This window comes from Ictidomys tridecemlineatus, chromosome 13, assembly GCF_052094955.1.
Source record: "Ictidomys tridecemlineatus isolate mIctTri1 chromosome 13, mIctTri1.hap1, whole genome shotgun sequence".
In the NCBI taxonomy this organism is placed as follows: Eukaryota; Metazoa; Chordata; class Mammalia; order Rodentia; family Sciuridae; genus Ictidomys; species Ictidomys tridecemlineatus.
Window position 1 is genome coordinate 72,697,656 of NC_135489.1, and position 23,794 is coordinate 72,721,449.

At 35.1% G+C, this 23,794-nt stretch overlaps 1 long non-coding RNA gene across 1 annotated transcript in view; it reads right to left on the bottom strand.

Annotated features, from left to right (window-relative positions):
* Positions 1–18,970, bottom strand: part of LOC144369909 (uncharacterized) — a 35,824-nt gene extending 16,854 nt beyond the window's left edge. Inside the window, exons 1-2 of the long non-coding RNA XR_013429756.1 lie at positions 18,868–18,970; positions 6,478–6,571 (exon numbers count right to left, since the gene is read on the bottom strand). This is a non-coding gene — a long non-coding RNA (uncharacterized LOC144369909). The remainder of the gene's footprint in view (positions 1–6,477; positions 6,572–18,867) is intronic.
* Positions 18,971–23,794: the final 4,824 nt, after the last annotated feature.

Below are 23,794 nucleotides of genomic sequence, written 5' to 3' on the forward strand. Positions count from 1 at the left end.
AAAGCAAATCATCAGCAAATGTGAAAAAGTAAATCCCACTAGAGGAGGAGACATGCAAATGAGAAAATAGTAAAGAATCATAACATTATCAACACAGCATTTATTAAAATTCTAAGATGAATAAGACAGGAAGTAAAAACATAGAATATTCAAAACCACCAGAAGAAAAAAAGCAAGATGACAGGAAGGAATAAGTACATATCTTTTAATAATCACACTGAATGCAAATGTTTTAAACTTTCCATATAAAAAATGAAGATTGGCTAAATGGATTAAAAATAAAACCTAATGATATGCTGCCTACAGGAAACTTAACTCATGTGCAGAGATATACACACAATGATACTGAAAGAATGGAAAATGCACCAAGCAAAGGGAATACAAAAGCAAAAAGAAGTAGCTATATTTAGAAGTGATAAAACAGAATTTAAAGACAAAATCAGAAGGAAAAGAAAGTCACTATGCATTGACAAGGGAATAATTCATCACAAAGATATATTTCTTATAAATACATAAGCAATAAATTTTGGTGCACCCAATTTTATGAAACAATCATGATTAGAGATAAATGGAAAGATAGGCCACAATAAATACATCTTCCAGACTAAAAAAGAAAAATAAACAGAGAAACACCAGATTTACATTATACTATTGATCAAAAGGATTTAACAAACATCTAAACAATATTCCATCCAGCAGTTGCAAAATATACCTTATTTTCTTCAATGCACAAAAAAAGGTTGTCCCAAATATTAGGCATTGGAGCAAACCCTTCCAATTTTTTAAAAAATATTTATTTTTTAGTTGGACCCAATATCATCTTTATTTTATTTATTAATTTTCATGTGGTGCTGAGGATCAAACCCAGGGCCTCGCACGTTCTAGGCAAGCACTCTACCGCTAAGCCACAACTTGAGACCCCAATTTTTTTTTTAAATAAAATAATTTCTTATATTTTATCTGATCACCATGAAAAGAAACTAGAAATAACAGCAGAATTACAAATCACATGGAGACTAAGCATCATATTACTAAAAGAATAGTAGGGGGCTAGGGATATTGTGCAGTTGGTAGAGTATCTTTGTTCCATGCACAAGGCCCTAGGTTCAATCCCCAGCACCAGAAAAATAAAACAAACAAAACCAACAAAATGAAATATAGAGTGAAATTTTACAATTCCTTGAATCAAATGAAACAGAACCACAAAATACCAGAACAGGGAAAGCAGTTCTAAGAGGCAAGTTTACTGCAATGAATGTGTATACCAAAAAAAAAAAAAAAAAAAAGGAACTCAAATCAGTATCACAATTCATTATAGTATTACAAAATGTCACACAAAAAAATCCAAATTCCATGGAAGGATAAAAACCAGTAAAGGTTAGAAAAGAAATAAATGAATTAGATATTAGATTAATATAAAATAAATGAATTTTATATTAGATATAAAATAATAATACAGAGCATAAATGAAACAAAGAGTTGGTTCTTTGAAGCAATAATACTGACAAATGCTTAAACTGAAAAAAAGAAAAAGAGGGAAGCCGTCCCCCCAAAAATATGAAATTAGACTTAAAAAGGAGTCTGAACAAATGATAAAGTAAAATTAGAAGGATCATTAGGAAAAAATTTGAAAAAGTTATGCTTAATAAATTAGAAAACTTAGAAGAAATGGAAAAATTTCTGGACACATATGACTAAACAAAATTGAACCAAGTGAATATAAAATACCTAAATAGATCAATTGCAAGTATTAAGATTAAAGCAATAATAAAAAGTTTTCTGATTAAAAAAAATCCTAAGACCAGATGGAATCATTCCTGAATTTTACCAAATTTTTAAAAACTAACACAAATACTGCACAAAATAATTCATTAAATAGGGGAAAAAAGCTTTCAAATTCATTCTATGAAATCAGTATTAACCTGTTAACAAAACCTGTAAGATAAGAGACAGCAATGGACCAAAATCTCTGATAAACATTGATATAAAAGTCTTCAGTAAAGTACTTTCCAATTTAATAGGACATTAAGAAGATAATATTCCATGATCAAGTATGTTTCATTCCAAGGATGCAATTCAACAAATACAAATCAATAAATGTAATAAAGCACATAAATAAATTCAAGGATAAAAAGCATACAATTATCTCAACTGATACAAAAAAATCCTTTGATAAAATTCAGCATCTCTTTGATGAAAACCCTGAAAAAATTACATATAGTAGGATCATGACTCAACACAGTGAAGGCTACACATTATATAAACTGAGAAAAGCTGAAAACACTTCCTATAAGATCAGGAACAAAACAAATATGCCCACTCTCACCATCCTTATTCCTTATTCAACATAGTACCAGAAGTTTTAGCCAGATAAATTAGGCAAGAGAAAGTGAATGGTTTATCAAGATTAAAGTAGGAAGTCAAATTATTTTCCTTTCTCCTGATATGATTATATACCTAGAACACTGGGGAAAAAATCCATCAAAATACTTTTAAAACTGATATATTCAGCATAAAACTCAAGTTTCTTTTATGCTCAATACGAGCATGCAAAAACAGTCACGTTTTTATACACCAATAATGAGTTCTCTGAGAAAGAACTTAGGAAAGTTATCTTATTCACAACAAAGAAGATAAGTAGAAGGAGGAGGGGAAAAGGAAGGAGAAGGAAAAGAAGGAGAAAGAAAAGAAGAAGAAATACCTCAGAATAAACCTATCAGTATGTGAAAGGTTGCTACAGTGCAAATTACAAAGTACTGAAGAAAGATATTGAAGAACACACTAGAAATTGGAAACACCTACTATGTTCATGAATCAGGAGAATCAGAATTCATAAAATGGTCATACTACCCAAAGCAATCTACAATCCACAGCAATCTCCAGCAAAATATCAATGACATCCTTTGTAGAACTAGAAAAACCAATTCTAAAATTCATAAATAAGCAAAAAAGATCCAGAATAGCTAAAGCAATTTTGAGGAAAAGGAGTAATGCTAAAAGCACCACGATACCTGATTTCAAATTATACTTGATAGTTATATTTACAGAAACAGTATAATATTGGCATAAAAAGAGGCAGATAGAGCAATGTAACAGGAAAGAGAACCCAGATATAAATACACACTGCAACCAGTTATCAATAAAGGTGCCCAAATACTGGAGAAAGAACAGTTTCTTCAACAAATGGTGCTGGGAAAACTGGACATTCACATGTAGAAAAATGGAAACTAGATCCCCATATCTCACTCTGTACAAAAATCTAGTCAGGATTAAAGTCCTTAATGTAAGACGGGATACTTTGAAACTACTAGAGAGAATATAGGGGAAACAATTCTCTGTGGCATAAGCCCCCAGTTTGTGGTACGTTATGATGGCCACCCAAGGAAACTAGTACACTGCTCTTATTGAAAATGAGTCATAGCTAACATGCAAAGTAACACTCATTTGCCACTTTAGCTTGTTAGTTCTGAAATACCTTTTCTGTCATTTTATTCTAATTGAGAGAGGAAGGCTTCTCTCCAGGAAAGAAGTGTTTAATTAATAGTTAAGTTATTGGTGAAAGCTTAGTCTTCAGCTGTCATTGGCACAATGAAGGACCATGTGTTAATAACAAGCCTAGGCAGTAGACTAGATTTAGATGCTAAAATAAATCTTTAAATAGAGATCATGGTTTGGAGGAAGAGAGTGTACTCTGACCCATTGCATATTGTCTGCACCTCCAGTTATCTCCAGCAGGTGTCACTGCACACACTGTGTAATCTCTGGCATAATAGAGTGGCCAGAGAAGACTCTCCAGGTGCTTGCAGCTGGATGCCAGGAATAGACTCAAAAAAACTGGAAAAAAATCATTTAACTTGCTTTGTCAGATTCAGCCGTCACAAATGAAGAAAAACATTTGTGATGAAGAATGGGCTCAGCACATTCTTACTGACTCATTAGTAGACAAGAGCTGGTGGCAGGGACTGGGAATTAGAAACCCGCATTAAGTTTGAAAAGATTCTCTTTTTTAGGAAAATGCCAAGAGCTACCTGGATTACCAAGTTTATATTCTTTTTTTATTATTATTACTATTTTTTTCATTTATAAACATACAGATACTAGTTGATTAAGACTTTATATTCAAATTCTGTAAGGCTTCATATAAAATGGTTTGATACTAGGAAAACATGTAATCTGATATCATGCAGTCTGTTAACAAAGTGTAACATAAAAATGCAAATGTCATTAAAAAGCATAGCAGAGAGAAAATAGAACATTAATATAAGGCCATCACACTATAATGCCACCATGGTGATAGTGTGCAGAATATAGCTGAGACTGTTTGGAAAGAGCCACTCAGTGAGATGATCTTTGTTAGAAAGTCCTTATATGCGGAAATGTTCCATTGTAAAAAATGCCTTAGAGATCATTAGTCATGTAACTTTGGTCATAATTAAAATTACATTAACTTTAAATCTCTTTACCTGTGCACAGCATCCAGAATATGAACAAAAGTAAAATTCATCATGGGGGTAGAAAAACAAACACCAATAATGAAATAATGAACACAACATACACTAGTATGGCAGTATGTAAAAATGTGGATGTGTAACCAGTGTGATTCTTCAATCTGTATACAGGGTAAAAATGGGAGTTCATAATCCACTTGAATCAAATGTATGAAATATGATATGTCAATGTTTTGAACAAGTAATAATAATAAAGAAAGAAAGAACACAGAAAGATATTTAAGAAAATAAAAATCAGAAATTAGTCCACTTCCTGCCTCTTCAAATTGAAAAACTTAAGAGATTTCACTAGGACATGAGAAATGGATTGTCAGATTGGCAAAACCTATTTTACTATTATCAATACATTTGGAGATTTGATATCTAAGAGAGACAAACTGATACTTGAATTATTCTTGCAGCCATTTATTTATTTGGATTTGTTTGGGGCTGCAGCAGATAATTGCCCAATCTTCTTTCTTAGTTAATGCTTATGTTCAATCCCAGAAAACTTCCTTCAAAGTGCAGTTCTATGGACAAACTTGATCCACACCAATTTGCCTGACTCTAGTGACCTCAGTTATATCTCCATTCACTTGTCACAGGGTTTCTACATGTATGGTATATTATGAGATTAGTGGCTTTTTTAGTCACATTCTATTTGATCATAATGATATTTGTCCTATTTTTGGACAGTATGCAACATAGATTTTGTTTTCACAGGTTTGATGCATAAAGTGAGAATAAATCCATGTTAGTGTCATATTCTATCCTTTTGAGAAGTGGGCAATGGAACTATAAAGGAACCTATTCCCCTAATATTATTTAATTTTTAGAACAATTATTAATATGAGCAAATAATTACTTCTCTAGGCCTCTGAGAGGCTCTTTCTAGCTCATTTAACAGAGATGTATTCATCAGTCACTATGTGTCACTCCTAAGATGAGTGTTGTGTTGTCCCCTGTAGTAGGACACAACATTGGAAACAGAAATAACATTTAAACTCATCCAAGAAAGCTCATTTAAATTATTGCTTTCATGGGGGAAGAAAACTACAATTACCTAAGCAATTCTGAGCTAAGGAAATCTCCTCAATTGATTAGAGTAAGACCAAATCACTAAGGTTGCTCCTTAGCTTTGTTGACATTTGTGTCTTATTTCTACCAAAAGTATCAGACTTATTAAGTGTCTAACCAATTTTACTGGTGTCAGTTTTAAGATGAAAAACCCACACATATGTAAAAAACAGGCAAAGGACTCATTTTAGAGGCAAACAGAAAGTATAAGGGAAGGCTACAGGAGGCCTAGTTTCCCACTTATCTGCACCCTGCATATTTTTTAAGACCCTTTATCTAATGCTAATGGCTGTAGCAGGTAAAAGAATCAACTTCAGACTCTTAGGTTTTGTTAGAGAAGTTTGTCTCAAAATTCCAAATGTTTGGGAGTACTTGTGTCACTTTCTTTTGTTTTCTGTTTCTTAATGCTTCCTTGCTTCATTCTTTGTTTTCTGTGTTCACAATATGTGTTCAAACAAATCCATTTGGTGGTACAAACATTAATATAGCAAGGTAGCATGATTCTTTAAGAGGCCATTTCTTGTCATACTTTCTAGGCATTAAATTAAAAATTCCATTTGTTGAAATAATGGAAGATATACAAATACATTTGTCTGACTTGAGAAAAATTATTTTTTTGGATCAGATATTTAGAAATGTAATTTCTAAAGAGTGAGATATGCACATGTATACTTTTAATAAACATTCCTTGATTGCCCTTCAAAGGAACAATGTATAATAGTTTCTGTATCTCCATTAACCAGTGAAAGTGTTGATATTATTGAAGGTTAAAAATATCCATTTTTAATAAAAACTTCTTCTCAGGCAATTTAGCTTGAATTTTCTGATTATTAGGTAATCCAAAACATTACTTTGGGATGATTAAACATATTTTTCATATGCTGATTGAGTGCTTAACTGAAAGTTCACATACCTGATCAGTGTGGGAAGAGCCAGCAGGCAACCTTAACATGAAGGTTTAGAAACTAATGGCTATCATAATCCAGCCCAAGATGAGGACAATAGCCCTAAGGAAAGATAAATCAAAAGATCTTGAGGATACAACCTACAGGGGTTTTCTTCTGGAATAAAAGCTGGTTTCATGCAGTGTTACTTTTTATGGAAAGGAAAAAAAAGGAAGTTATCTATAAATTCACTCTGGTCTGTGTGATATATAATTAATTGTATATAATTAAATTATTAATTAGAATATGCTAGAAGGCCAAATCAGTTATTCAAATGCAATTTCACATTTAGGCTAAATGTTAAAGTATAATTTTAGCATAACTGTTAATACTCATCTAATATTCCCATACAATTATAAATTCACTTAGACATCAAGATCTTCCCCAAAATCATCAGCTGGAAGTGGATACAGTATTGACTCTAAAATCTAATAATCCATTTTCCCATGCCAGTGACTTCTGTTAACACCTATGAAGAAAATGATAGTTATAGTCCCAACCTAGCTTTGAGTTTTTGATAACTTGTCAGCCTTATTATGAATCCTCAAATACACCATAAACATACCAGGTGTGAAATCAAACCCATGGTCCCACACCTGGTCCCTTGGGTGAAGGGTATTATCATCTCACCAGTTGTTCAAGGAAGACCCAGTAGAATCACTGACATCTTTGTTTCCCAATAGCCAGTCATTCTGGTTCTCTTCTAAGGCTGCTTCTAATCCAGCCATGTAAATATTTTTCCTACAGCATCCTCCAAATCCAAGTGACATGTTTTTGACCTCAATAGCAGACATCAACGTCCACCTTTTATGCTACCCACTCTCCTCAGGCAACCAGGGTAGCCCCTTCACAATGTGAATCAAATTTGTTGATCTATTGCTTAGTGCTGCTGCGGGAACCAGGGAGATCACAGCAAACACTTCCAGACTGTCCTGGCCAACTCCTATCATGTGGCCAAGGGTGCACCTGACAAAAAGTCATTGAAAAAGAGACAAAGAAGATTGCATCCAAGGGCACTGAGATCAGAAATTTGGAATGAAGCGCAACTCACTTTCCCTTTGATTCTGGTGGCTTTCACAATCAGCTGAGGAGGGTTGAATTCGAGGATGAAGCCTTAGAAGGCCATAGTTGATGGTGGAATACACAAGAACTGCTGCACCCCCTCCACCCAGGGCAGTTGGTTTCCCTGCCCTACAAGTAGAATTCTCAGGAGTCACCTGATATCCAGATGCCCAGAAGAGATAAGCATCTGGGGTTGTGTTCACCTAATTTCTATCCAGTAGACTCCACTCAACAAAGTTACACAGAGTTAGACCTCAGCCATCAGAACTTTCCATTCAGAACTCAACCTGGGGATGCATCCATCTAGTTGTTTCAACCCAAACTTCAGGAGACAGTACTTCCCATTCCATCCTACCTTGTACCAGTATGTAGGGAGCAGAAAACCAGCTTTGAACCTAGGCCTCTGCAGCCAGCAGCTTGTTGAACAACACAAGAGTAAGGGCTGAATCACCCCAAACATTGCTCTCTCTAAGGGGTACACAGCTCAAGAAAAAAATGAAAAGAAGGACAGTGTGGCATAGGTAGTAAATATCTGTCCTTGTCCACAGTTTTGACAACCTCAGTAGAGAAAATTCTTTCATTTTTTATTAAGAACTTTTTGTTTGGGGGCCGGAGTTACAACTCAGTGGTAGAGAACTTGCCTAGCATGTGTGAGGCGCTGGGTTCAATCCTTAGCACCACCTTGAAAATAATAATAATAATAAAGGTATTGTGTCCATCTTCAAATTAAAAAAGTTTAAAAAATGATTTTTTGTTTTTGTTGTATATGTTGATTCATTCATGTTACACATATATAAAGAGATTTTTTTTTATCATTTTTCTCTTTTTATTATCCTTTTACTATTTTGTTTTGTGGGTGCTTTTTCTTTTTTACTTTTGGTTGATTTTCTCAGCTTTTCCCTCTAATAGTTAAATTCTCTTGTTCTCTATCAACCTGTCAATCTATTTTCATTTTTTAAATTTTGTTATTTTCTCCCCTTCATTATGGCCTTCACTTTCTACCTCTCTTCTATGTTATCTTTTTCACCTTTGGAATATTCTAACCTTTCTTTTGACTTCCTTTCCCATTTTCTTCCTTCTTAATGAACTGTATTTTTGCCATCTTTTAAAACTAGTTTATATAATTCTTGCTCCCACCATTCATGTTTTTGCAGGTACTAGTACTGTGGATGATGTAGCTGACTTTCAATGTTTAGTTTAATTCTAAGTCTAGTTCACTGCTGCTTATGTTTCTGTTTTAATTTCTGATTATTAGTATTGTAGATATCATAATTGACACCTGGTATTTACTTGAATATTGTAGATTGTTCCCTGTTATTGTTACTGTTCTGCATTTTCTCTTTTCCCTAGTTGCTGGGCATTAAATGTGTCACTTCAAATTGTTGGGGCATATGCTCTGCTCCTGAGTTACATCCCCAATCCAGCTAAGAGATTATGTACCTAATTCCACACATAACAACTATGCTCAAACTTCAGCAATAATTTAACACAAAGAATAGTGGGAACCCCCAAACTGACAACCATGGCCTAAGTAGAAGTTAGAGAGAAGGCTCAACTTACCCATGGACATCTGCTCCTACAGAAACAGTAGACAGAAATAACACACAAAAAAACCTCAACATAGGTTACTGTTATACACTCTTAGAATATACAAATCTAGAATATCAACCATGGGGGATATGTATATACAGTGATATAGACAACACAATTGTCGATCTACTAGAAAGATCCTAAGAAATCTACAGAGAAAGTGCAATCCTCAAGCTCTGATATACTATACAACTTGGAATGTTCGCTTTGATCACTAGTCACAACCAAAAACATTAGTAGAGTAAATATACTACAAAAACCACTGGGAAATATGTTCAACAATTCACAACAACCTGATATCCCAGAACACTTTGCTAAGATAAGGCTGTTCCCTAAGAATACCCTTACATAAAAGTGGAAAAAAGGTGGCTGGAGTTGTGGCTCAGCATTAGAGCACTTGCCTAGTATGCATGAGGCCCTGGGTTCAATTCTCAACACCAATATAAAATAAAATGAAGGTACATCTACAGTATGTGTGTGTGTGTGTGTGTGTGTGTGTGTGTGTGTGTATAAAAGAAACCAATCTAAACAGATATGCAAATCTCAACATAAGAATATAAGTGATATGAAAAATTGTATTAAGACACCTCTTAATGTCTATAATTCATCAACAACAGACTTCAAAAATATCCAAATACTGGGTACAAAAATTTTAAAAAAATGATAATTTAAAAATTATAGGATTATCAGATGATGCAAAAAAATCTGAATAAATTAAGGAAGTCAGTACGGAATATAAATGCTAAATTCAATGAAGAGATAGCGTTATTAAAGAAAACAAACAGAAATTTTGAAAATGCCAATCAAATCAAAAATTGAATTGGATATGTTTCTCTAATACATTAGATTAAGTAGAGGACAGAATTTTAGAGCTTGAAAATAAGGTGGATATCTTAAAAAAAAAAGAAACTATAAATCTAATAAGAACTGAGAAAATATTAAGGGACCACACTTAATCCTCACAGACATTAAAGAAGGATCAGAGATACAGGTTCATGGCAGTGATATAATGGCAGAAAAATTCCTGAAGACTTGGGAATAAGATGAATATCCTGATACTGGAAGTATTTAGAACCTCAAATAGACCAGGCCAAAAGAAAAAAAAAACAAACAAAAAAACTTCTTCACATCCTATCATAATTACAATGCTAAAATTTCAGTTCAAAGAAAGTATTTTAAAAGCCAGGTCACATTAAGAGAAAAATATATCAGATTAACATCTAATTTCTTAACAGAAACCCTAATGTCTAGGACAGCTTAGAACAAAGTATTTCAAGTCTGAAAGAAAATAACAGCCAACAAAGATCATTCTATCCAATAAACCATAAGAATTGTACTATCAAAATTGAAGACAAAAATAAAAACCTATCAAGATTAGCATAAATGAAAGGAGTTCATTATTACTATTCCAGCATTGCAGCAAATACACATAGAAAAAGATTATAAACCACTAGGAGATCTTAAAAAGAATAAATGACATTACAACTGGGGGTGAACATATATCAATCAGTATAGAAGCAAGCATTAAATGTAAATAAAATAGGTAAGAAGTAACACATTCCTCTCTAATGACACTGAATATGGTCTCATTTTTCCAAATAATAAACATAGATGGTCTCATTTTTCCAAATAATAAACATAGATCATAACACTGGACAAAAAAATAAGACTCAATTATTATTCCCTGAAAGAAATATATCTATGGTCAAAGATATTCACAGGCTAAAAGAATTTTAAAAATGACATTTCATGTAAATGAAACTTTAAAGCAAACAGGAAAACCTATTTATACCCAACAAAGCAGATTCAAGAAAAATTAGAGGAGAAAGTGCGGGTCACGATATCTTGGTAAGGAGAACAATCCAAAAAGAAAATATAAAGATATTAAACATTTAGACCCCAAACATTGGTACATCTGATGACATAAAACACAATGCAACATAAAGGTTCACACAGGACCCAATATAATAATAGCAGGTGATTGCAATATACCTCTCTAAGAGGTCATCCACATACAAAATTAACCAGGGTACTAAAGAATTAAATCAAACAGGAAATCAAATGGATTTAACACATATTATAGAGTATTTTATCCAACACAGCTGAATACGCTTTTGTCAGCTTTCTCCAAAATAGATCATCTTTTAGTTAACAAAGTAATCATTAGCAAATATGAAAAAAATGAAATGATTCCACATAACCTGTTTCAATGGTAATGGAGTAAAATTTAAAATCAGCAGCAAGAAGTAAACCACATATACAAAGACATGGAGATTAAACAATACACACTGTAATGATGAGTGGATCATCAAATAAGTCTGACAAGAAACCAAAAAATTCTAAGACTCAACATGATTAGAAGTACAACATACCCGGGCCAAGAAGCTGCTGCTGCAGCCACTGTTTAAAATCTGGTATCTCTGGGGGACGAGGGATCTGCTGGTGGGTGAAAACCAGAGAAAGTGTTGTGGCCTCAGCATATCCCAGTGCTCAACCCCTCTCCTCAGATACACCGAGTCCACTATGGGAGCACATTTAGCTGCTACTGCGATTTCTAGGTGTGAAGGTCCTGGGTTCCAGGTAGCAATGAGGGGATAGCAGTGCCCTGATGCTGAGTTCCTTCCTGCCCCCTGTCTGCCTAGGCACAAGGGAGGGTCAGAGAAAAGCCTTGCAGTGTGTCTGCCTCTATGCCTCACAGCCTCCCACCCCAGAGTCACTGCCTAGGGGTGCCTGCTACCCAAACCTTTGCACTACAGCTGTGCAGGGTGTCTTCAGCTGCCACCTGCCACCCTGAGGCAACCACTCTCCACTCAAGCTGACACTGCTGGTGATCATCCTGCTGATGATGATATGCAGAACTGGCCTTAACATAATTAAGGCCATAAACAACAAACCCAGTGCCAACATTGTACAGAATAGGGAAAGCCTGAAAGCATTTCCTCTAAAATCAAGATCAAGTCAAGAATGTCCACTCTCACCACTCCTGTTCAATATAGTTTTTGAAACTCTAGCCACAGAAATTAGATAAGAAAGGGAAATAAAGGGGATTCAAATAGAAAAGTCAAACTGTCTCTGTTTGCAGATGATATTATCCTGAACTTAGATGATCCAAAAAGCTCCACCAGTACACTAACAAAGTCAGCAATGTAGCAGAATACAAAATCAACATATAGAAATCAATCACTTTCCTATACACTACTGATGTATCTGTTGAGAAAGAAATTAGGGGAAAAAAATCATTAACAGTAGCTTCCAAGAACATAAAACAGCAACAAATTTAACCAAAAAGGTAAAAGACTTCTACAAGGAAAATTTACAAAACATGGAAAAAATAAGTTGAGGAAGACACCAAAAGATGGAAAGACCACAAATGTTCATGGTAGGGAGATTTAATATTGTTAAAATGACCATACAACCAAAATCAATCTGCAGATCCAATGTAATTTACATGAAAATACCAAAGATATTCTTTTCAAAACCAGAAAAACAAATCCAAAGATTTATACAGAAGAACAAAAGACCCTGGCTTGTCAAAACAAATCTGAGTAAAAAGACTAAAGCTGGAGGTATCACAATGCCTAACTTTAAATTATACTACAGAGTCACAGTAATGAAATCAGCTTGGTACTAGCATACATTTAGATATGTTGATCAATGGAACAGAATGAAGACACAGAAATAAACCCACAAAGGTGCCAAAAAGTTACACTGGAAACAAAAAAAGCCTCCTTAAAAAGTGATGCTGGGAAAACAGGATACCATAAGATTAAAAATAGATACCTATCTATCACTCTGTAACAAAAGTCAACTCAATTGGACCAAAGACCTAGGAAAAGACCTTAAACTTTGCAACTGATAGAAGAGAAAAAAGGAATAGCTCCAACATATAGGTACAGATAATGACTTACTTAATAGGACATCTCCAACTCAGTAAATATTAAGGACTTCTCCAAAAAACGCATGCCATAAATGGACAAAGAAGTTAAACAGACATTTCTTAAAAGAAGAAGTACAAACAGCCAAAAATTATTTTTAAAATGTTTGACAACTAGAGTCATTAGGATAATGGAAATCAAAACTACACTGAGATTTCATTTCACTCCACTTAAACTGACAGCCATTAAAAATACAAATAACAATAAATGCTGGCAGAATGGGGTGGGGGAGAGAACCATCCCAATCATTTGTAGGTATCTATATTAGTACAGCTAATATGGAAATCATTATGGAGATTCCCCCCAAGACTAGGATTGGATCCTGTAAAGGAACACCTATGCTGGGAGAATTGTGGAAGAGGTGCACAAAGGACAGACACAGACACACAGGGAAGGGTACAGACAGAATTATGGCAACAAAGGAATGCCTACCTCTCTCTGCCATCATCTTTAATAACCCAAAAAGTTACATATTACCCACTACCAGTGATTATACTTTGACCAGTATTCCTTTAACCCTGAGTGCTAGCTAACTAAGATAAGGTGCAGGTTAATGCAAACACATAGCATCTCTCCTTCAAAGGATGTCACTATGTAAACCAGGTAGTGCACCCACATAGTTATCTTAATAACCTCAGCAGGGAATAGCTGGGCATTCCAATCATGGGAATCAGTTACCTCCTGGGAATTTGCTCACTGGGAGAATGCTTCCCTATTTCCACTGTCAGAAATACCTACAGGAACCACCATCGTCGAATATAACCATTTACTCCTCAGTATCTATCCAAAGAACTAAAATCAGCATACAACTGTGACACATGCCTCTCCATGTTTATAGTAGCACTATTCACTATTGTGAATTATTGACTGAATTACCAATTTATGGAACCAGTCTAGGTATCAGTCTATAGATGAATGGATAAAGGAAATGTGAAAATGTGATATACAGACACAATGGAATTTAATTCAGGCATAAAGAATCACAAAATTATGTCATTTGCAGGGAAATGGATGGAACTGGAGAACACTGTGTTAGACAAAATAAGGTAGACTCAGAAAATCAAGAACCATGTTTTTTCTCAAATGTGGAATTTAGCAAGAAAAATGGGATCTCCTGAAAATAGAAGGAAGAGCAGTAACGTAGAGAAAGGGAATGAGGAAATGGAGGAAGGGAGGACAAGGGGGTACTAAGTATTTAAATATATCACATTTTGCAAGGTACATGGGCTTGGGTTGTAGCTCAGGGGTGAAGTTCTTGCCTTGCATATATGAGGCACTGGGTTTGATCCTCAGCACCACATAAAAATAAATAAAATAAAGGTGTTGTGTTCATCTACAACTAAAAAAAATTATAAGGTACATATACAAATATACCATCATAAAACCCACTATTCAGTGTAATTTTTTCTCTTTTTACAAATTTATTAATTGAGTTTTAAAAAACAAACGACAGCAGAATGCATCACAATTCTTATTACACATATACAGAACAAGTTTTCATATTTCTGTATATAAAGTACGTTCACACCAATTTGTATTTCCATACATGTACTTTTGATAATGATGCCCATCACATTCCACCATCCTTGTTAACCCCCTGCCTCTCTCTTCCCCTCCCACCCCTGTGCTCTATCTAGAGTTTCTCCAGCAACACAGAGACCTCACATAGTTTTCAAGAGATCCCACTCAAGTACTTCATAGATTTCCCAAAAACCTGACATATGAGACCTTTCACAGAGATGCCAAATCCATTCTTCCTTCCAAGTGGACCTGAAACCACTTAGCCAACTGAAGGATACCACCAGCCTGGTTCTGCCCTCAGAACCCAGAGACACTGAGACACTGTCAACATGGTCTCCCAAATAGTGTTCTCTGCTTGAAAAAATCCTTGGGAATTTCTATTCCTTTGTAACGCCACTGCCTCTGAACAAAAGAAATGCAGATTCCAAATATAGACCTGCAAACTTCCTTCTTCTCCAAGTTTCCACTTCCTTAGCTCTAACCCACAGTTTAGAGAATCATGAATTTTAATCATGAATAAAATGCGGCCAACCTTCCTTGAGAGAACTCATTTCTTTAGCTTTACTTATTTACAAGTCAAATGTATTAATATCTTATTTTACTCCACTGAAGATAAGAACTGAATTCAAGATGGTTGACCACTTTGGAAACACAATAAAGACCTGTAACAAATGGCCTCTAGGAATGAAATAAACAAGAAAAGAGGCATCTAGACTCACTCTACCTCCCAGGGGGGCTGTCCAACCAGCATATTATTCTGCACACAGCAGGTAGTAACAAGTTTGGAGAATCTGCTTTATTTTCAAATGAAAGAAGATAAAAATCAAGGAAAGAATTTTTGCAATAAGATTTCTGGAAATAATCTTATTTTATCATCTAGGAAGATTATATTTAATCCTATAATGTTTTGTTCCTTAAAATATGATAAAGCCCTCAAATAATATTACACATTTCCAAAACATGAAAGTGTTACTGTTCAGTTAACATAGCTTAAACTGATGGACTAAGTATAAGATTTCATTTTGAAAAGAATTCCAACAAATGCACATTTTTTTAAGACTCAGGCAGTCAAGTTGTTATATGTTCATTATAGAGCAAAAAGAGGACATAGCTTCAAACAGTTTAAAATCCTTCAAAATATATCAATCCATGTTTGAGATACATATAGAGCCTAATGAAACTACTAAGTAATATTTAAACACTGGAATTGAGAAAACTGTACATTTAGTCATATTTATATTAGAATAGTCCATAGTGAAAAGTCTCATTTATCATACCTCAGCATTTTCCAAAGGATATAATTGGTAAGACTACCCATTACTTATCACTCATAAGCAACCCATTGGTTCTATCTTATTTATTTTAATGACTTCTGTCAAGAATGTGTCACTGGTTGTGTCTCTCAGTTTATCCATCATGATAACAGCATCACAGTCTTTTCATTAAAAGTAGTGGAGCTGACATAAGAGCTCTTTAAGTTTATTTGTTTAAAGAAGTCCCCTTCTCCATAATTAAAAACTTATACTTATTAATTTTCCTACTATATTACCTTAAAAAGCTATCAAATCATAAAAAGAAGCAATGTGATCATGGATGTCCACTTATATAATTGGACTATTTGGTTTTTGATAGTTGAACTTATACAAGGTGAGTTACAGGAAACAAATTAGGAAAAATTCTATATAGAAAATATTTTATAAAGAATAGTGTATCCTCAATCATATCACAAACCTGAAAATAGAGATTGCACAGCCAGTGGTCCAAGACCAGGCAAATCAAATCTTCAATTTTCCTAAAATCTCTGGATTTCCAGTCATAATGTCCTCAGAGAAGAGGACATTTGAATTTTCCTTCCACTACATCCAAGTTGTTATCACACAGGGGAAAGATTGCCCAGCCCACAGCCTGGCCAAGGCAGGCATGTTTCCCATGAAGGAGAAAGAGTTCAAATAAGAAAGCTATGCCAGGTTTCACATCTTTCCTTTGGGATAGTACCTAGGAAAGACATTAAGACAAGAGAAGATTGGGATGCTTATATGTTTAGAAACACTCTACATTCAGTAAGGCCTACAGACAATTTTGAATTCAGTAAAAAGTCAGTCTGCACTCCTGTTTTTGATGCTTAAGAATTCACCCACTGGATACATTTACATAAATAACCCTTCCAGTCACAGGTAATTTGCAATCATGAAAGTGTGACCTGCCTACCAGAAGATTTTATATTTTATGAGCTTTAGAAATAAACTTTGTAATACTAAGTAACATGGCATTTGCCTGAGCTGATCCCTCTATTATTGTATGGTTTGAATGTGTTCCCTAAAATTTTATGTGTTAGACACTTAATTCCCTAATTCATATGGTATTTAGAAGTGGTACATTTGGGAGATAATGAGGATTAGATGAGGTCATTAGGATGGCATTAGTGGCTTTACAGGAACAGAGAACTTAGCTAGCATGCTGGCTCCCTCAGTACATGATGCCCTCCGAGATGTTATCATGCCATCAGGAAGACCTTTAACAGAAACCAGCACTATGTTCTTAGTGCCTCCAGAATTGTGAGCCTAATAAAATTCTATTGTTTTTCAATTAAAAAAAAAGAATAGTGTATCCTTTTCAAATTGATTTTTTTGAGGCGAGGGTAATCTGGGATTGAACTCAGGGGCACTCATCCATTAAGCCACATCCCCAGCACTATTTTGTATTTTATTTAGACACAGGGTCTCACTGAGGTGCTTAGCACTTCACTGTCGCTGAGGCTGGCTTTAAACTCTTGATTTTCCTGCCTTAATCTCCCCAGGTGCTAGGATTATAGGTATGCACCACCATGCCCAACTCAATTTGATTTTTAACATGGTTAAATTAAGTGATTACTTCTGGATCTTTAGAGGTGGCTGTAAAGTCTGAAAATACACAAACATTCATAAAAAATAATCACTGACATGCTGAATATGTTGTCCATCAGTAGCGATTTGTAGTTCATTAAGCTATGCAAAACAGCAATAAACAATTTGCATTAAAGAAACATTCCCATCAGTCACTGCACATGCATCTGTCACATGTCACCTCAATGATTTCTGTGTCCAATTTTCATGACAGAAATCAGAACTTTATCCAGGGCCTTCAATCTATTATCCAGATATCTCTAATAACCCAGGGGATTCAATCTATTACAAAGATATTTACATTACAGACTTTATAGCCACTGGTATTTTAAGATTTACCCACTATACATCTGATTAATATTTCACCATTTTTATACATACAAAGAAATAGATAACCAAAACAGTAAGATATTGGAGAAAATAACAAAATTATATCATCTTTGCTTGAAAATTTTTCACATCAAAACATTTTGCTGCAAATAAAAGTAATTTGTTTTGTTTTGCTACACAGTATAGAGATTGAATTTGGATCCTAGCACAAACACATCCTCTACTGCTGAGCTACACCCCAAATCCCCTTTTTATTTCATTTTGAAACATAGTCTTTCTAAATTGGGGAGGCTGGCTTTGGACTTGCAATCATCTTTCCTGAAACTCCTTAGTAGCTGGGATTACAAGGGTGTACCACCATGCCTAGCTTGAAGTGACTTTTAAAGTCTACAGATGAAAGATTTTAAATGACATTTAGAATTTACTGCAAATTCGGTTTTGAAATAAACTTTTCTTAAACAGATGGCTCACATTGACTTTCACAAATCAGGCACTCCAGAATACAATGTAGAGTAGTAAAATATGTGATGCCTTCTACATACTCCAAGGAAAAAAAGATCTTTTGCAAATAAGCAAAACCAGAATTGCAGTTGTCTCTAAGAACAATTCCCTCCCATTCATAGACTATAATGCTGTTAACAATTTCAAGCACTGTCACTTCTAAAGAACTCCCACAGGAAGAAATTACTCCAAGCTTTCCAGACACAGCTGCACTTTCTGTCCTTCTCACTACCTTAACAGTGTGACACATCCAGCTCCAGACAGTCCCAATAGCTTCCCCATGTGTTCTCTAAGGTCAGTCACTTTCACAACCATTCTTGTAACACAATAAATTGCTATAATTATTTCCAGCCTACGTGTATTGCTGCATTTTCCAAACAGGTGCAGGTCTCTGTGGTTACTCAGAGGTTTGCTAGGGCACCCTTCCCTGGGCTGAGCTGTCAAGACCAGAAAAGTCCATCTACCCATAAACATGTGCCCCATCCCATTACCCTTTTATATTCCTGTCATAATTTAATGCTAGGAAAACTTTACATACCTATTTCCAACAAGAAAAACTTCATAAGGTATACAAATTTCTTTTGTACACTGTGATCCCTGGAGTGAGAGAAACTTTCCATGTTCCAGCTCTATGACTTAGGCAAGTCTCTCAGGGTCTTCGGGCATCACTTTCTAAAATGAAAATGAAAGTCAATAATATTGTAGTGAAGTTACAACATTAAAACACTTTGCATAATTCTTATTAGATTATTTTGATGTTATCTTTATTTTCATTATTATTACCAATGAAACTGGATGATTTTGATATTATCATTGTTTTTATTTTCACTGAATGATTATCAATTTAACTTTTACTTGCAGCTCTGAACTCACCGAGGCCGGCCGTGGCTCCAGCGTTCAGTGGCTCCTGTTCCTGGAGTCCAAGATGGTGGTGTTGTGGCTCCAGCGATTAGGTGATGCTGGCGGCGGCTCCTTAATCGCTGAGAAGGGCGATGGCGGCTTTGGCTCTTGTGCTCTGAACGTGGCGGCAGCAGCAGGTGGCTCTGGTGTCCAGAAGAGGGAGACATAGCAGCGTTTCCTCCCGCGCTCTGGCCCTTCCTGTGCTCTGGTGGAGGCGTCAACATTGGCTCTGGGCAGGGGGGTTGGCTCCAGTAGCAGCGTTGGCGGAGGCCTTGGGGGCTTCTGCAACAGCAGCTCTGGTCCTGTGGCTCCAGCGGCTCCCACGCGAGGAAGCTAGCTCCTGCCCCTACTCCTGTGGTGGCTCCCACGCTCTGGACGCTGCAAGGAAATGATGGCCTCTAAGCTAATGGTCCTTTGGCAATAGACACACGCTATTGGTTAGCTCAGGTGCTCTCACTTCCTTTTTCCCCTCAGGGGACGTGGTGTCACGGAACCTTCATAAATTTGGACCAATAGTGTTGCAACTTTTTCCAAACCCTTATTAGCATAAACGTGAACCAATGACATTGACCCAAGAGGTATATATATACCTCTACCTCCGCAAAGTTCTGTGGCTAGTTGCCCTAGTGTCTTAGAGGCTGGACTTCTTGGATTCCGAACACCTGTAACCTGGAGAAGATTGGTGGTGAGCTGCTGCAGTCTGCTGGAACATGGGTGGGCAGAGCCTGCTACCCAGAGCTGCTTGGCTGTAGAGGCTTGCTGCTTCTGAGGAACCCACCCGCCAGTACAAGTGTAAAACTCTGCTTTCACTACGGGGACCTTTTAGTAAGGTATGTGTACTTATTCATACATATTAAAACAAATTGATTAAATTTTCTTTACACAGACACACACACCCACACACACACACACATATATATATAACTTCACACTTTATTCAAAATAAGAAATTAATTTAAAAATTGGACACAGGCAATACATGGTGACACATGATTTGTGATCACATAACTATAATCCCAATTATTAGGCCTAGGAAGAAGAGTTGCCAGTTCAAGATTCCATTTCATTTCAAATAACTAATAGAAAATCTATTTCCAGGAATTTATCTGTTTTACATAAATTGTCAAATTTGGGGATCAAGAGTTATGTAGTATTATATCATTTCCTTGTTAATATGTATGGGGGCATTGAAGGTGCCTCTTCTTTTATTCCTGATACTAACAATTTTTGCCCCCCTCTTCAATCAGTATGGTTAGGAATTTAACAATTATGTTTTTTTTTAAATATCCAGATTCATATTGAATTTTTTAAATCCATTTTCTTTTATCTTATTTTACTGATTCCGAGTTTAATATTTGTTATATTTTGACACAGATTGAATTTTTTTTTCAATGTCAATGCTCAGGTTAATTATTTTAAAACTCTTTTGGTTATAATAGAAACATTCAATGCTACACATGTTCTTCTCAACACTATATGATTTTACTTATATCATCTATCTAGTCTAAGTTTTTAAAAATTCTATTTGTATCTTTGACTCATGGATTATTTAGAGTTATGCTATTTGATTTCCAAATATTAGGGATGTTATACATTATCTGTCTCTTTCTGGTGTGTGTGTGTGTGTGTGTGTGTGTGTGTGTGTATGTTGGGATGTGTATGGGTGTTGCCCAGGAATGGACCCAGTGCTTTAAGTATGCAACTGAGTACTGTACCATTGAGCTATTGACCCCAGCCCCATATATATTGAACATATGCTTTGCACAATATCAACAACGATACATTTTGATGTTTGTTTTACCTGTGGTCTAGATTGTTGAATATTCTGAGTGCATTTGAGAAGTGCTCTTTTTTTGGTGATGGGATTTTGTTCTGTAAATGTTAATTAGTTCAGGTTCTCTGATGATTTCGTAAGGATTATCATCTATGAATTGTTGAATTTCTGTGTAGCTTTTCTATTAATTATTGAACAAGTGCTATTGGAAACTTCATCTTTGTCATTGAGTTTAAGTATTTTGCTTATAGATCTAACATTTTATGTGTTCACGTACTTTAACTTTTGGGAGAACATAAAAATTTAGGATTTTTAAGACTTATGGAATTGTTTTCTTCCTCAGGTAATCTGCCTTCTAGCTCACATAGTAGTTTTGGTTTTGAGGTTCATTTTCTTTCATATTACTAGACCAACTTGAGGTCTCTTTTGGTTTGTGATTTCATAATACAGATTTTCTTCCCATTGCACAAAAGATAATAAATGATTTTAATTATATACCTATCAATAAAGAAATACCCTTAGTGTAATAAGTCTTATTTTGTACTACAGTATCATTGAAAATATTTTACAGTTTTTAAATTTTGAATTCCATAAATAAAATATGATTATATCTGATTATGCTTATTAATACAGTGTAAATTGTCTATAGATGTAAAAAATTACAAATTTTATGTGAGTAAAATTTTCTCTCATGATGACCATCATGTTGACATTAAATTTGCCTTTCTATAGTTTGCCAACTGTTAGACATAATTGATGAACTTTGTTTGGCTTGTTCAAGAAAGTCTTTATCTATCCATTTCTAAAGAACATTTTTATTTGGCACTGTACTCTTGTTTGAGATTCTTTTTTCCCTTCAGTTCTTTGAATTCATCATATTACTCTCTCCTGGCCTGTAAGGTCTATGCTGAGAAGTCTTACTGATAATCGTTGTGTGTTATTTGCTTCTTTTCTCTTTGAGAATCTTCCCTTTGTGCTTGTTTTTTTTTAATTTTTAATTTTTTTTACAGTTTTCTAATAATGTCTTGGTGTCCTATTTGAATTAAATGTGATTGACAACTTTGACCTTCCTGTACCTAGATATTTTATCCATATTTGGAAAATAATCTCATGCTCTTTCTTTAAATAACTACTCTGCCTTTTCTTTCTCTTCTGCTTCAGAAACTCCTCTAATTAAAATATTCACTTTTAATACTTTCCAATAACTTCCATAAACTTTCCTCTATTGTATTCATCTCTCTCTCTCTCTCTGTCTCTGTCTCTGTCTCTCTCTCTCTCTCTCTCTCTCTCTCTCTCTCTCTCTCTCAGTATTGCTGCGGATTGAACCTAGGCCTTGTGCATGGCAAGTACTCTATTAAATGAGCTATATCCCCATCCCTAAATAACCTTTTAGTTCACAAATTCTTTTTCTTTATCAATTCTGGTATTGATTTTTCTACTATATTTTCATTGAATTCATGGTATTTTTCATATCTAGGCTTTTTTATTTTTTAAAATTTGAATCTTTCTGTTAAAATTCTATTTTAATCATTTATAATTTCTGTAATTTCATTTAATTGTTATTGTTTTCCAGTAATTTTTTGAAGTTCACCAAATTTCTTTAAAATGATTATTTTTAATTCTTTGTTAGGTTGCATATCTCTATTCCTATTGAGTCAACTACTTTGAGACTTTTGTGTTTTGGGATGGGAAAGTACATTAATTTTTCATGTTTCTTATTTCATTAATAGAATGTCTGTGTATTTGAAGGAGAAGGTTATTTCAATCTTTGCAGACTGACTTTGCCTGAAAAAGACCTGTAGCATGTGCAGAGATTCTGGCAGGCTGTCGGTTGTCAGGGGAGTTGGTGGGAGATGCCTTGTTGCTGGAGTTCTTAAATAGGCTTCCCTCATCATTTGGTTAGCAAAGGGTAGGCCTAGACTGTAGGTCCTGAGGGGTGGACTAATTGCCTGGATCTCCATAGAAGGATCTGGAGCCTGGGTCTATGAGAATTGGCTTGGAGGCTAAGTCCATAGAAATTGGTCTAGAATTTCATGTTAGAGTCTGAAGTCTGTATCCATAGAAGTTGACTTAGAACTGAATTTTCCCAGGGCCTATACCACTGGGATAAGACTTGAGCCAGAATTTGGGAGTGTTCCAGGAGCCTGGATCTATAGGGATGTTGTATGAGCCTCAGTCTATGTAGTTCAGCCTAACATTGAGGACTACTAAGATAAGTCTAGACCTGGGTACACTGAAGCATAACTCGACCCTGGTGCCATGGAACCATCCTAGATACTGGAACTGGATACACTTGGATGCTGTATCTACTAGGACTAACATACAGGATAGAGAAGAAAAATTATATATGATTTTTTTCAAGGAAAAAATGTTTGTTTGAGAAATGACTATATGGTAGGCATATACTCCTCTGATCCTAACAATCCTGTTATAGAAGTTGGACCATACACCTCTATTTAAACAGAATGCAAAAGGAAGTTGCTTTGTTTATCAGAAAATTCACAGAACAAATAATTTTTTTCCTTCTGCTTAAAGTCTAAATCTTTCATGAACACTTACTTGTGGCATTTCATGATTTTGGCATATTACTGTGCTCTGAAAGCATAATAATATATGCCTGCATGGTAGAGTTTATCCACTGCATTTTGTTGCTCTAATAATAATGGGTGCACAGAATTCAGTAAATTTTAAGCTATTTCAGTGTGCTAACCTACCATTTGCTGAAAGCGTTTTGTAGTACCTCTCCTCTTTGTTTTTGAACTGCCCTCTCCTGACTCATAAATTTCTTAGT